A 16,670-nucleotide genomic window follows, 5' to 3' on the forward strand; every position below is an offset into this window, starting at 1 on the left:
TCACACCAACCAACTGATCCATCAAATCATCAATCCTCGGCAAAGGAAACCGATTCTTGATCGTCACTTTATTCAGTTGCCTGTAGTCCACACACAACCTCATAGTACCTTCTTTCTTCTTAACCAATAACACTGGTGCACCCCACGGTGACACACTCGGACGAATAAATTTCTTATCCAACAGATCTTCCAGCTGACTCTTCAATTCACCTAACTCAACAGCAGACATACGGTACGGAGCCATCGATATCGGCCTAGTACCAGGCACCAAATCAATCGAGAACTCAACTTCACGTTCTGGCGGTAATTCATTCACTTCTTCAGGAAACACATCAGGAAAATCACACACCACGGCTAGATCGCAAATCGCCAGTTTATCTTTAGCCTCCAAAGTTGCTAACAGCATAAACAACTCTGCCCCATCTGCTACTGCCTCATTCACCTGCCTTGCTGATAGAAACAAACTCTTTCCTTCCTCAATCTCAGGAAAGATCACAGTCTTATCAAAACAGTTGATAGAAACTCGGTTAAACACCAACCAGTTCATACCCAGGATAACATCAATCTGTACTAGTGGAAGACACACGAGGTCCATCCCAAAGTCTCTACCAAAAATACTCAAAGGGCAATTTAAACAAACTGAAGTAGTAGTCACTGAACCCTTCACAGGAGTATCAATCACCATACTCCCATGCATCTCAGATATCTCTAATTTAAGTTTCACAGCACAATCCAAAGATATAAAGGAATGAGTCGCACCGGTGTCAATAATAGCTACAAGAGGAAAGCCATTAATATAACACGTACCTCGGATCAAACGATCATCTGCAGAAGTCTCAAAACCCGATAAAGCAAAGACCTTGCCTCCCGACTGGTTCTCTTTCTTCGGTTTAGGACACTGTGGACTGATATGACCCACCTCTCCACAGTTGAAGCAAGTCACAGTCTTCAACCGGCACTCTGCAGCCAAATGACCACCTTTGCCACACTTGAAACACTTCTTCTCAGCACTGGTACACTCGTGGAAACGATGTCCAGCCTGACCACATCTGTAACACTTAGCAGGGGCACTAGAGTCTCCCCCACTAGGCCTCTTCATCCCACTCTGTCTCTGGAAACCTTTGCCAGCTGCATACGGTTTCCCACGATCATTCTGATTCCTGCCTTTCCTATCAACCCTCTGCTGATAGCTCTCTGCTCTGGCCTTGGTATCCTGTTCAAAAATTCTGCAACAGTCAACCAAATCAGAAAACACTCTAATTCGCTGATACCCAATAGCCTGCTTGATCTCGGGACGTAACCCGTTCTCAAACTTCACACATTTCGAAAATTCCCCAGTAGCCTCATCATAGGGAGTGTAATACTTCGACAGCTCTGTGAACTTAGCAGCATACTCAGTAACAGACCGGTTGCCCTGCTTCAATTCTAAGAACTCTATCTCTTTCTTTCCTCTGACATCCTCTGGAAAGTACTTCCTCAGGAATCTCTCTCTGAACACCGCCCAAGTGATCTCAGCACTTCCAGCAGCTTCCAACTCAGTGCGGGTAGCAACCCACCAATCATCTGCTTCCTCTGACAGCATATGCGTACCGAACCTGACCTTCTGGTTATCGGCACACTCAGTCACTCGGAAGATCCTCTCGATCTCCTTCAACCACTTCTGAGCGCCATCTGGATCGTATGCTCCCTTGAACATTGGAGGATTGTTCTTCTGGAACTCACTCAGTTGACGAGCAGCTCCCATTCCCACAACATTCGGATTCCCTCCAAGTACTCCAGCTAGCATACCCAGAGCCTCAGCAATCGCAGCATCGTCTCTACCTCTTCCAGCCATCTCTATTCTGAAAACCCAAAAAGCTAAAACAATAAGTACTAATAGGGTTACACAACACCTATCACGTACAGGGAAACAGAATAATTACGACTCGACTCGACCAACTATGCTCTGATACCACTAATGTAACACCCTTCTAAAATACCCCAAATATTTAATTAAAACAACAAATATATATCAGAGTAGATATGCAATTAAGGGTGTCACACAATCACTTCACACCATTCACCAAAATAACTGTCATGCTCTTTTATTAATTCAAAACATAAAGCATTTGCATAATACGCAGCGGATAGAGATTAAATCAATCATGCAAAACATGTAGCATATTACATGTAAACTGGTTCACAACCAACAATAAAACAATTAAAACATCCCATCCCGATGTTACATCTACCAGAGCATGACCCACTAAGGAACTACACTAGACTCCAAGCACTAGCTCCTACTCAATCACTGCTCGTTACCTGAAAAATAGTTGTAAGGGTGAGTTCCTCAATCGATATAATAAGCATTATAAAATATCATGCAATGTTAAGTAATTTAACACATTTCATCACCCTAATCACAACACACATTCAGTAACGGCACATCAACTCAAACATCATACTCAACACCAACATAAAGCACACTTATAATCTCAATTCATACTCAACACCAACACAAAACACACGTATAATATTGGAATACATCCATTCATATTATACGCCATACATACATTATGCAATGAGACTCCATGCATGCGGTACCGACTATTCGTGAACATATAGTTCAACTTCACCGACCAAATCCAGGTACGGCTACCAAGCTCACTAGTCCCACTCATTTGAGACCTAGTGACTCACATCACTAATTCCTCACCATGGGAATTAGCTACCACCCCAAGGGCCATGCTATGCACGCTAATCACCTAGCATGCAAACATCAACAACAGTCCAAAATGACTAACATCACTAATTCCTCACCATGGGAATTAGCTACCACCATAAAGGCCATATTATGCTATGCCAAATCACCTAGCATGCAACATCAACAACAATCCACAATGGACATATGCTCACACTCTAAGCCATAAAACAGTCCATCCACAATTACATACATAATATATACATTCATAACATTATGCATATTTTCACACATCATCAACATATTTATCACATAATCATATTATGTCATGCCAAATAATTCAGTCACAGTATTAGCACACTCTACTAACACCTATCCTACTCAAAACAACGGGAAATAATCCCTACTATATCCCACCGATATAGGCCAATCACCAACTATGTTCACAACATTAAAATATCAATTTTTCCAATTTCCAACAGTGTTAACCGGTTAACGCCCTGGGTTAACCGGTTAACGCAACACAGAACACGCTTTCTGGCAAAACTCAACAGTGTTAACCGGTTAACGCCCTGGGTTAACTGGTTAACGCAAACAGAACAGCAATTTTCACAAATCACAACAGTGTTAACCGGTTAACACCCTGGGTTAACCGGTTAACGCAAGCAAAACAGTAATACTTCACAATTCCTAACAGTGTTAACCGGTTAACACCCTGGGTTAACCCGTTAACGCAAGACAGAAAGCTGTTCCTGCGCTAACACGAAGCAGAATGCAGAATTCTCTGCATTTTCCGCCGTTGGAGGACTTCCGGACCTCCGATTTCACTTCCGTAAAAAGTTACACTTTCGGGAAATCAAGACTCATCCAATTACAGAATCAATTTCAGTTTTAACACAACTTATCCATCACAATTTTTCAGCATTCAACATCCCAATTAGGGTCAAATCAATGGCTTATCACTACCCATTACATGTTAACCCATAATACCCATTAAACGACGATAAACCCCCCTTACCTGAGTTAAACCGGCGAATCTTTAAGCTTCAAGCTTTTCTCTTCTCCAACCTTCTTCCTCTTGCTCTGTCTCTTTGCCCTTTTCCTCTTTTCAGCCGCTTCTCTGTTTTTCACGTGAAACCCTTTCTTTACCAAATGGGACTCTTTTTCTTATTTCCAACTTATATATATATATATTCCAATAATTATTATTCCAATAATAATAATAATAATAATCCAATAATTCCAATTATTTAATTAAATTAATAAATATAATATTAACTTAAATTAAATAATTATCTTATTTTTATCGGGGTGTTACAATCCTCATATCATTGGAAAGCTGGGGTGATGTACATCACCCCTGTACCACTAGTTTCTCTTCTAGATCCCCATAGTAAGAGAAATCAGAAGGAGAAAAATATGGTGTTCATGCTGAACTTCATGGATTTGTAAAATTAAAAGCACCAACACGTTGCCTCTGTTGAGAGGACTTCAGCCAAGCAAAAGGACATAAGAAACAAGCTATAAATGAAGAGTTTCGAAGCAAATAAGTTTGAACATCAACCTTCTAAATACAGATCTGTGGAGCACGATCCTTCAACTCACTTGCTTGCAGCTTGTTCTGGAGATGGAAATGAGGCAAGGCTAAGGAATTAGAGTCCAATAATCAACCAAGGAAGTTGAGAATTGGATCTGAAAATTTCAAGTGAAAAAGCAAAATTCCTTTAGAGTATGGTTTGGAATGATTTCTGCAGCATTTCAGATTGATTCAAGGATGATAAATGAATGAAGCATGACATGTATTTATCGCTGAAACTGATGCCAAGTGAGGAGGAACTCGTGTGCATGAGAATTGGGTCCTCCATGCATGGGCCTGTACAGGCGCATGTGAGGCCCAAAACCTGGTGCAAATGGATGCTGAGCTTGTTTGGAGAAGGTTTGGACGTGTGATTTGCAAGGCAATGGCTTGTGCATGAAGTTTCATCATGGATTGCATAATTGTGCCTAAAACTTCACCTCTTCGAAAATGCCAATTAGAAAATCCAAACATAAGCATGTGGGTAATGGTTGGAAAGGTCTTGACATAAGTAACAAATGTTATGTTGGACAAAAACTCATTTGAAGTGTGGAAACTTATGAAAACAGGCCATGAAGTTCATAGTGCAAAACATGCCTTTGAGAATTTTGTCAAATTGAAACAACTTCAAGCCCTTCTGTTTTGATGATGCAAGCCTCAAATGAAAACACCTCCAACATAAAAGTTGTATATCTATTCAAAACAATCAAAATGGACTTAAATTTGGCATCATTTGGATTTTTGATGAAGAAGTTATGGGCACTTGAAGTTGGACTTTTTGCCTTTCAATGCATTTGGTCCAAAGTGACCTATAATGTTTTGCATTATCACATGTGTTTCTTTTGAGATTTTTAAATTTTGTTCAACATAAAATTTTAATTATACATCTTAATCTTTCCAATGCATTTGATCCCACCTCAAAATCATAAAATATGAATGCGTTATGTTCTTGGGAAGTTGACCCAAAATTAGGGTTTCAGTCAAAATGACCTATAATGTCTTGGAATGGGAGATGACATTCCAAGCTTCAAATCAATTTTTTATGAACATGAAAGTTGTTCATATTGTCCTTAAGAACATTTTTTCTCTTGGGGTCATCTCCATTTGACCAACACATAAAAAGTTAGGTCTCAGTGCATTTCAAAATAGTCAGATGAATTGACTGATCAACTTCTCAAGTCCACAACTCATATCTTGATGAATTGATGATTGAGGACACTAAAATAAGCTCAAATATGCATGAAATGATGAATTAGAGAACTTCCCTTGATTGTATTTGACCATGGGCTGATGTTGCTTCATGAGCAAGGCATTGTGGATGATCAGATGAATTAGGGTTTCCTTGGGACAAACCTCAAACCCTTTGAATTTCTTTGATCAAAATGATGAATTGAGATACTAGGGATGCATATTTGGTGGATGAGAGCTTTGGGAACCATTACCATGCTTGCTTTCATCTTCTCTTGGCCATATCTTTGTACAAAGGATCACCTAGAAGCTTTTTGACCTTGTGATTGCTCAAGCTACAAACAAGAAATGTTAGTGACATATTTTTGTGCTTTTGGTTAGTAAATAAAATGAGAAAAGCAATGATATATAGTTCAAGCATGCTTGGTGATCTCAAACCACTCACAAGAGGTCCCACCCAAAGGCAAAGGGAACCAAGATGCTTATGATCCTTGAGGCTTTGCAAATGCAATGTTATGATGCCATGAGGGATCTTAGGGCCAAAATTGGGGTCTTACAGATGCCCCTATTTAAGGTCATTCTAGCCAGAGAAGTGAAGGTTAAAATCTTCGTCTCGACGAGATAGAATGGGCTTAAATAATAACAAAGAGACGAATTTTGGTCCCTAAGAGACCTCATGATGCAAATGTATGTATGCAAACGGGTAATACTCTGTGGGGATATGTGTCCACAAAGAAGAAAAGAAATCCGGAGAAACTGATGATCCGTATGAGTAATTCACTCCATGGGACAGAGACTCTGGGACTCTACTGGGGAGCAAATGGATAAAAATGCGTGAGCAGGTCACGACTTGAAACTTGCTGAGAGACACGAAGGAAATCCATGAAATAAATTAATGGAAGAACTCGAGCTGACTCAAAGATGCATGTATTGGGGAATATGCCAACACAGCAAAAACTTATCCGTAACGGATACTTCGGATAAAAATCCGGTCTTAGGCTGGGAGAATCCACTAAGGGACTTTGCTTAGGGAAACACCCAAACAAAATTCCTCTGGGGAAGCAACGGGATGAGGTATTATCGGTTACTGGGTAATAAGCTCAAAGAGACATGTGATCCAAACACCGGTATAAGGGTGAGAAAACAACATGCTCAGGAAGAATGAATATCTAAGACCGGTATAAAGGTGAGAGATATCAATCATCCGATCTGAGGAAAACCTAAAAAGGTAAACTTCAGCTCAGTAAAATCTGACTCCGCAAGGGGACAAAAAGTCATAATAGGGAGCAGAAGGAAGGAACACCAGGGATACCGGTTACTGGGCATATAATAGGTGACCAGCCAAAGCGTGAATTGGGGAATATTACCAAGACACTCATCATCCAAAAGAGGGCTTAAAAGCAAACTCGATTTTAGGATGGACATTCGATTCCAACAAAGGGATACAAATCTTACTCAACTGGGGAAGAGCAAAGGACTTCGACCAGAGAGTGCATGAGATATATTATCTATTACCGTCAGAACATAGATAATATACTCGCATGGAAGATTATCCACAACCGGTTACTGGGTTAATAAAGGATAAATCGATCGAAAAGAAAAGGACATCGGGATACCGAATACTAGGTATATAATGATGACCAATCCAGGGGAGAAACAATCATTATCAACAAAGGGTAAATGAAGATGACTCGCTGGGGATAAACTGCTTTATCAGAGCAATTATCCAAGAGATATATCACTGGTTATTGAGAAATAAGCTCAAAAAGGAAAGGGGTGAAGGAATATCAATACTGAATATTGGATAAAGATAACCGTCAAGGAGGGGATTACATCTACCGGATACTGGGTAGACAACCACGGAAAAGTAACCGTTATGAGTAAAACGGTTAACTCTGCAAGGGGATAAAAAATGAGATTTATAACTACCGGTATAAGGGTAGAAGACCACATACTTCACCAGGGAAAAGATGGATAATTACTGGCTACTTGAGCAACTTATTCATTTATACCACAGGGGAGTGCAGGAAACAGTCATAAGAGGCCAGTCTAGGATCAAACTAGATAGGCACTATGAAACAAGGCTTGTCCCTATGAGGATATAACTCAATGGGGAATTCCATCCCAATATATGTGTTGGGAGGAAGCAGAAACAACCATTATCCACGAGGACATAACTCAGTGGGGAATATGGAAGGAAGGATAAACACTTTCTGCCTAAGGGGCTGACTCTATATGGAGATCAGACACAGACATCTGCTGGGGGAAATGTATTACCAACTAGCAGGGGATAACAAATAAAGATATATGGCAAAGAATGCAACATGAATATCTGAATGCTTGAAAATTATATGCACACATGCGTGGTTTATGTATGATGAATGCTGACAAACAGACATTTTTAACACCAACAATTCCAACGATAGAGGATCAAACATCCGATACTACATCTCAAGAGAGAAAGTCATGACCACCAAGATCTCTTCCGGGGAATGAGCATCAGTCATTCCAACTGGGGGCAAAGTCGTTGCACAGATGAACTCCGACGTAGAAGCAATTCTACCTGGGAAGTTATCAAAAAGGAGGATGGATCTCTAAAAGGGGACAACCATAAACCAGAAGCTTCCAAAGATCACCAGATATTGTCCTACCAATGAGATCATATCTGCTGAGGAGGGGGAGATGAATATTCTTACCCAACACTCTTCTTGAGAGAAAGAACCACAAGAGGCTCCGGAGGAAGAGGACGCATGCATGCCAGGCATATGAATAGACACCTTACCCTGTCGAGGATCTTACCATCCTTGGGAGAGCACTGCAGGCATTCCTAGTATCCCCATGTCATTGTGAATGTTCACTTTGTTTAAAAACAAATTATGAAAAAATTGATTATTTAAAACAATGATATTTTTTCAATTAAAACATGCAAAACATTTGTTGAATAGAAACAAATAAGAGTGCAAATAATTGGATAAAGACTCAAATTTATTTGATGGAATGGTAGTCTGCAAATGGCAAGACTCCATAGATCCTTACAAATTCGAAATTGGTGATATATATTGGAAAAAGGGCTACATTGAACATGATGACCGTTTCTCCACCAATTCTGAATCCGATGTATTTGAAGCTTCAGTTGACGATGAATGAGTGAGAATCTCTGACGGATGAGAGTTGTAGAACAAAGTCTTATCAGGATGCAGTTACTTGCTGAATCCCTATTTTTTGCCTAGATTGCCCCAGGATGGGGTACTCAATCTAGCAGGATATCTGTATTCAATTTTTATATGTCTCTAACTTTTTCCTGGATCGCCCTTCCGGGTTTTCAATCCACCGAGACGCTCATTTTTGCTTAAGCCGCCCTTTCGGGTTTTCAACTTAGCGAGCTATTCTGTTTTTATTTTTAGGCGAAGTATTTCTTGACTGCATCTGAATTCACAGGACGAGTGAAATCCTCCCCATCCATAGTTGTAAGTATCAATGCACCGCCTGAAAAGGCTCTCTTAACAACATATGGACCTTCGTAGTTTGGAGTACACTTGCCCCTGGAATCGGGCGCGAAAGACAAGACTTTCTTGAGCACAAGGTCACTTTCTCGGAACACACGAGGCTTGACCTTCTTATCAAAGGCTTTCTTCATTCTTTGCTGATATAATTGACCATGGCACATGGCAGTCAATCTCTTTTCTTTAATCAAATTCAACTGATCATAATGACTCTGAACCCATTCAGCATCGGTCAACTTGGCTTCCATCAAGACTCTCATTGATGGGATCTCCACCTCTACTGGGAGCACAACCTCCATTCCATAAACGAGAGAGAAAGTGGTTGCCCCTGTTGAAGTGCGGACAGAAGTACGATATCCATGCAAAGCAAATGGCAGCATCTCATGCCAATCTTTATACGTGACAACCATCTTCTGTATAATTTTCTTGATATTCTTATTAGCGGCTTCAACAGCCCCATTCATCTTGGGTCTGTAAGGAGAGGAATTATGATGTGCAATCTTGAACTCACTACACAACTCTTTCATCATCTTGTTGTTCAAGTTAGACCCATTATCAGTAATGATCTTATCTAGCACACCATAACGACCTATGAGTTGATTCTTGATAAACTTCACAACCACCTGCCTGGTCACATTAGCATATGACGCTGCTTCAACCCACTTGGTGAAGTAATCAATTGCTACGAGAATGAATCTGTGTCCATTGGACGCTTTTGGCTCTATCATGCCAATCATGTCAATTCCCCACATAGAGAAAGGCCATGGTGATGAAATCACATTCAGAAGTGTCGGAGGAATATGAATCTTATTGATAACACTGAAATTTACCGTATTTTCGACTCTGATTTCACATGCATTCTAGTTGTTTTATTATCATTTTGTTGTGTTATTGCTATGTTTTCCTTTGTTTTCAGGTTTTTACTTTAATCGGAGCCCCGATCGAGAAAAGGAGTGAAAAAGAGCTAAAAACCCTAAAATTCAGCATTTCGTACTTGTGGCCTACCCCATGGCTGGCGCCATAGACCCTGCCATGACGTGTCCAAGCTCAACTTCCCTCAACTTCCACGTTCCCCACTACTTCCACTAAGGCGCCTCATTTTGTGCTTATGGCGGGCGCCATGGCCTTGTGGCGGGCGCCACAAGAGGAAAGTTTTTCCCTCCCATTTTCAAGCTGAAGGGCATCCTTGTCATTTCCATGTTTTTACTTGCTTATAAATAAAAACTCGAAATCACTTTTACAATCATCCAAACTTAGAGCAGAGGCAAACTCAGAGCAACTTTATTTCACTTAGGCATATATTCAGTATTTTAAAGTGGTAATCGCTTTGCATTGGAGTGTTACCACAATTGTGTAATCAAGTCTGTGATAGAGTCTGTAATCGAGTTTGGAGCACTTTGGAAGGAAGTTAATCCTGCCGCCATTTTCATTTCCGCTTTGCAATTTATTCAACCCTCCGATTGGAGCAGGTTTTTATTACTTGTCTTTATCTTATTTATTTTCCCGCACTCGCTTTACTTTATTTATTTTCCTCGCACTCGTTTTAAATTATTTATTTCCTCGCACTCGCTTTACTTTTATTTATTTCCTCGCACTCGCTTTAAATTATTTATTTCCTCGCACTCGCTTTAAATTATTTATTTCCTCGCACTCGCTTTAAATTATTTATTTCCTCGCACTCGCTTTAAATTATTTATTTCCTCGCACTCGCTTTAAATTATTTATTTTCCGCACTCGCACTACTTTTATTTATTTCTCGCACTCGCACTACTTTTATTTACTTTCCGCACTCGCACTACTTTTATTTACTTTCCTCACTTTTACTTTACCATGTCTAACTAAATTTATAAGGTTAGAATGTAAGGATCGTAATTGAACCAATAATCCGTACAATTGTTCGTAGAAACACTTAAGGGCTATTTTAACTTTCAACTTAAGTTTTCCCGCACTTCAATTCCGTTGGGTAAGATCGAAAGCCGTCCCACGTCTATTTAAACTTAATTGTTTTTAACTATTTCAAAAACAGCGAAAGCGCTTTGTTTAGTTCATTAGGAGTTTTTAACTTAAGAAGAAAAGAGATTTTAAAACTATTTTCGGACGCGTTTATAAGTTTAGAGTCTGGTTCGTGAGAACCTCTTTTGGTTAAGAAATCCAGGTTATAATACTTTTCAACTTAGTCAAGATACTATATTTCTTAAAAATAGGTTTACTACTCTAACGCAATGCGTGCCTTTTTATAAGTGACAATAAGAGGGTTTGATTAGGGGGTACAACTCGGTTCTGAATACGCGAAAGCGACAGTTCCTGTTAAATTAGTTCTTTTCAAAGTAGGAAACACTGCCCATAAGTAGCTCTACTAGCAAGTACTTGGATTATTAATTGATTACGTGAATTACATTCGACCCTGTCTTTATTAATTAAATTTATTTCAACACTTTACTTTTTCATTGCACACTCCAAAAACACCTATTTTGATTGCCTTTGATAAACACCATAACAATAGACAACGATAGATTGACACTTGGTCTCTGTGGATTCGACAATCTTTTATATTACTCTGACGCGTTCGTATACTTGCGAAACACCGCATCAAGTTTTTGGCGCCGTTGCCGGGGACCAATTTCGTCAAATTTCATTTTCCTGTTGTTATATCGTTTAGACTTAGGCTATTTCCCTCCGGTCAATGCGAAGAACTCGCAGCACCGGAAGTTTAAGCTTAGTATACCCTCTGGCGGAACCTGAACGTTACGCTCGCGCACGTTTATTCTTTCATAGAATTAAGAGAGCTATGGCCGAAGATCAAAACCAAAGACCTCTTAAGGACTTCGCTCAACCATCTAATGAAGAACCTAGTTCTAGTATAGTAAACCCAACCATCCCAGCTAATAATTTTGAACTTAAACCATCCCTGTTGCAACTAGTGCAACATAGACAATTTGCGGGTCTCGCTACTAAGAACCCAAACCAACATTTAAAAATATTTCTTCAATTAGCAGATACTTTTAAAACCAATGGAGATTCTCCTGAGGCAATACGTTTAAAATTATTTCCTTTTTCCCTTAGAGATAAAGCCCTATCATGGTTAGATTCCCTTCCACCCAATTCCATTACGACTTGGGATAACCTTAGAAGAGTTTTTCTTGCTAGATATTTTCCCCCGAGTAAAACTGCCGTTCTTCGAAACCATATAACTAGGTTTACCCAAAACCAAGGAGAATCGTTGTTCGAAGCTTGGGAGAGATATAAAGAGTTGTTACGAGCATGCCCACATTATGGTTTAGAAAATTGGTTAATCATTCAAACCTTCTATAATGGACTTCATTACAACACAAAGATGACGATCGACGCTGCCGCAGGCGGTGGTCTGATGAACAAACCTTATCCTGAAGCTAGTGCCCTCATCGAAGATATGGCTCAAAACCATCAATCATGGGGAGTCGAACGAGCGACAGTTGAGAAGAAGGAAGCCCAAGGAGGAGTGCATGAACTAATCTCTATAGACATGATGCAAGCTAAAATGGACACATTAGCCCTCAAAGTCGAGCATATGTGTATAAACCTGAATACTGTAGCCGCAGTTTCATCGGATTATGAGATATGTGGAACCAAAGGACACCAATCTGCAGAATGCAGTCTATTAAACGAAACCCACTTTGAGCAAGTGAACTACACCCAAGGGAACCCATACTCGAATACCTATAACCCTGGATGGAGGAATCATCCGAACTTCTCCTATAAAAATAATAACCCAATCCAAAATAATGCACCTCCGAGACCTAGTTATCAAGCCCCTAGATCAAATCAACCTATGCAACCTGTGCCACCAAAGCCGAGCCTTGAGAAAATTATGGAAAATTTTATCACCGCTCAAACCCAACAAAACAAGGAGTTCATGAACCAAAACATTCATGTTAACGAATTGATTACCCAGTTAGGAACCAAGGTTGACCAAATAGTTACTCATACTAAGATGCTTGAAACCCAGATCTCTCAGGTAGCTTTAAACCAAGCCCCTCAGACTACACCGGGAGGACAATTCCCTGGACAACCTCAACAAAATCCGAGAGGACAAGCCAATGCCATTACCCTACGAAGTGGGAACGCTTATGATGAGCCACCAAACCCTAGATTGAGTGAACCCGAAACTTCTAAGGAATGTACCAAACCCACGGACGAAGTAAAGGAACCAGAGGAATCTGAAAACCAGGAAGGTCGAGAAAAAGGAGAAGAACCTAAAGATAAAGCTTACGTACCACCCCCGCCATATGAACCACCTATACCATATCCCCAAAGACTCAAACAAACCCAGATCAATAAACAGTATCAAAAATTTATTAAAGTTATAGAAAAACTTCATGTAGAAATCCCTTTCACAGAAGCCATCACCCAAATACCTTCTTATGCAAAGTTACTCAAAGACATCCTTACCAACAAACGTAGACTTGACGATCCGAAGCCTTTGGAATGTAATGTTATTTTCGAGGACAAATAAGCAAAGAAAGATAAAGATCCTGGAAATTTCTCCATTCCTTGCTTTTTGGGTAATGATGTCATCGAAAAATCTTTTCTAGACTTAGGAGCTAGTGTGAGCCTAATGCCTTTAGCAGTTTGTGAGAGGTTAAACTTAGGAGAATTACAACCCACTAAGATGTCACTTCAGTTAGCTGATAGATCTGTTAAATATCCGATAGGCATTTTAGAAGATGTCCCTGTTAGGATAAGTCAGTTATTTATCCCTACTGATTTTGTTGTCATGGACATCAAAGAGGACAATGATATACCAATCCTTCAAGGTAGACCATTCTTATCGACTACAGGAGCCATAATAGATGTCAAGAAAGGAAAGTTGACATTTGAAGTAGGTGACGAGAAAATAGAATTTATACTTTCGAAATTTCTTATGGCACCTGTGATGGGAGACTCGTGTTATGCCTTAGATATCATTGATGAATGTGTTAGAGAATTAGAACAAAAAAAATTATAAAAACAATTAAGCTACCATCAACTCTCATAAGGGAAGATGATGACTTTAAGAAACCCTACATCGATGATAACCTTTACGAATGTTTATCCCTTACTCCAGATCCTATGCCATGCCCTAAGAAACCAACCTTAGAACTTAAGGAACTGCCTAAGAACCTGAGATATGAGTTCCTCGATAAAAAGATGAACCGTCCAGTTATAGTCAGTGCTACCTTGAGCCAAGAGGAAACGAACCAACTTTTAGACGTTTTACGAAGATATCCCTCAGCCTTAGGATATAATATCTCTGACCTAAAAGGTATAAGTCCATCCGTATGCATGCATTGGATTTCGCTAGAAGAAGATTCAAAACCCTCTAGGGAACATCAGAGAAGAATAAACCTTATAATGAGTGATGTTGTTAAAAAGGAAGTTCTTAAGTTACTTGAGGCAGGTATCATCTACCAGATCTCGGATAGTAAGTGGGTGAGCCCTGTGCATGTAGTACCTAAAAAGGGAGGCATCACAGTCGTGCAAAACGATAAAGGCGAACATGTAGCAAAACGTTTAGAAGGAGGATGGCGGATGTGTATAGATTATAGAAAATTAAATAAAGCAACTAGGAAGGATCATTTCCCTTTACCATTTATAGATCAGATGTTGGAGCGTCTAGCCAGACACTCTTACTTCTGTTATCTAGATGGATAATCTGGATTCTTCCAAATACCTATCCACCCCGAAGATCAAGAAAAAACTACCTTTACATGCCCTTATGGAACTTTTGCCTACAAACGAATGCCATTCGGCCTCTATAATGCCCCAACTACTTTCCAAGGCTGCATGATGTCAATCTTCGCAGATTACCTAGATGGTATCATGGAAGTGTTTATGGATGATTTCTCGGTTTGCGGATTTGATTTCCACAATTGTCTTGCTAACCTTGAGAAAATCCTGGAGAGATGCGTGGAGGTGAACCTCGTGCTAAACTGGGAAAAGTGTCATTTCATGGTGACCGAAGGAATAGTTTTAGGACATATAGTTTTTGAAAAAAGGTATAGAGGTAGATAAAGCTAAAATAGAAGTTATAGAAAACCTAAAACCCCCAAAAACCATCAGAGAAGTCCGAAGCTTTCTTGGACACGCTGGATTCTACTGGCGTTTTATTAAGGACTTATCCAAAATAACTAAACCTTTAACTGGACTTTTAATGAAAGATGCTGAATTCATTTTCGATGAAAAATGTGATGACGCATTTAATCTTTTAAAGCAAGCATTGATCTCAGCACCCATTATGAAACCGCCCGATTGGTCGGAACCTTTTGAGATAATGTGCGATGCTAGTGATTATGCAGTTGGAGCCGTTCTAGGACAAAGGAAAGATAAAAAATTACATGCCATTTATTATGCTAGTAGAACCCTAGATGCTGCCCAACTTAACTACGCAACAACCGAAAAAGAATTACTCACTGTAGTTTTCGCTATAGACAAATTTAGATCTTATCTAGTAGGAGCAAAAATTATAGTTTACACCGATCATGCTGCCATTCGTTACCTATTAAGTAAAAAAGATGCCAAGCCCAGGTTACTCCGATGGATTCTATTACTACAAAAGTTTGATTTAGACATAAGAGACAAAAAAAGGCACTGAATATGTAGTAGCCGATCACCTTTCTAGGCTAGAACATCTAAAACCAGAACTAGTACCCATAAATGATGATTTCGCCTATGATAGACTGATAGCTAAAGTAGAAACCATTGAAGATAATAACCTAGATCCTTATGAGCACCCTCAAAATTCCTTAGCAATAAGTAACGTACCCTGGTATGCAGACTTCGTTAATTACCTAGCTGCTGATATAGTACCCCCTGATCTTGACTACCACCGCAAGAAGAAATTCTTCCACGATGTGAGAAACTTCTATTGGGACGAACCACTCCTTTTCAAAAGGGGTAAAGATGGCATTTTTCGCCGTTGCGTTCCAGAAGAAGAGGTAAATAATATTATCGAGCATTGTCATTCTGCACCTTATGGTGGACATGCGAGCACCTCTAAGACATACGCCAAGATTCTTCAAGCTGGCCTATTCTGGCCTACCATGTGGCGCGATGTCTATGCTTGCATTGTCAAATGTGATAGATGCCAACGCACTGGAAACATTTCAAGACGTGATGAAATGCCTCTAAGAAACATTCAGGAAGTAGAACTCTTTGACGTATGGGGTATAGATTTCATGGGACCTTTCCCACCATCCTTAGGAAACAGGTATATCTTAGTAGTTGTAGACTATGTGTCTAAGTGGATTGAAGCTATAGCTGCACCCACAAACGACACTAGGGTTGTAATCAAACTATTTAAAAACTATATATTCCCTAGATTTGGAACACCATGTTTAGTCATAAGCGATGGAGGATCACACTTTATATCGAGAATATTTGACAAACTTTTAAGAAAATATGGAGTTAGACATAGAGTAGCAACACAATACCACCCACAAACTAGTGGCCAAGTAGAAGTATCTAATAGGGAGATAAAACAAATCCTAGAGAAAACTGTTTCTATTTCTAGGAGAGACTGGTCTCAGAAGCTTCAAGAAGCATTATGGACCTATAGAACCGCTTTCAAAACCCCTATAGGAACTACTCCTTATCAAATAGTTTATGGAAAATCATGTCACTTACCTTTCGAATTAGAGCATAAGGCCTATTGGGCCATTAAAACTTTGAATTTAGACTACCTAGCCGCTGGAGAAAAGCGTACCCT

At 39.7% G+C, this 16,670-nt stretch overlaps 1 non-coding gene across 1 annotated transcript; it reads right to left on the reverse strand.

Annotated features, from left to right (window-relative positions):
* Nucleotides 1–12,119: 12,119 nt before the first annotated feature.
* Nucleotides 12,120–12,226, reverse strand: LOC127109017 (small nucleolar RNA R71). The gene has a single exon (XR_007796506.1). It is a non-coding gene; the product is annotated as a small nucleolar RNA R71 (small nucleolar RNA).
* Nucleotides 12,227–16,670: the final 4,444 nt, after the last annotated feature.

Source organism: Lathyrus oleraceus, chromosome 7 (assembly GCF_024323335.1).
Source record: "Lathyrus oleraceus cultivar Zhongwan6 chromosome 7, CAAS_Psat_ZW6_1.0, whole genome shotgun sequence".
Lineage (NCBI taxonomy): Eukaryota > Viridiplantae > Streptophyta > Magnoliopsida > Fabales > Fabaceae > Lathyrus > Lathyrus oleraceus.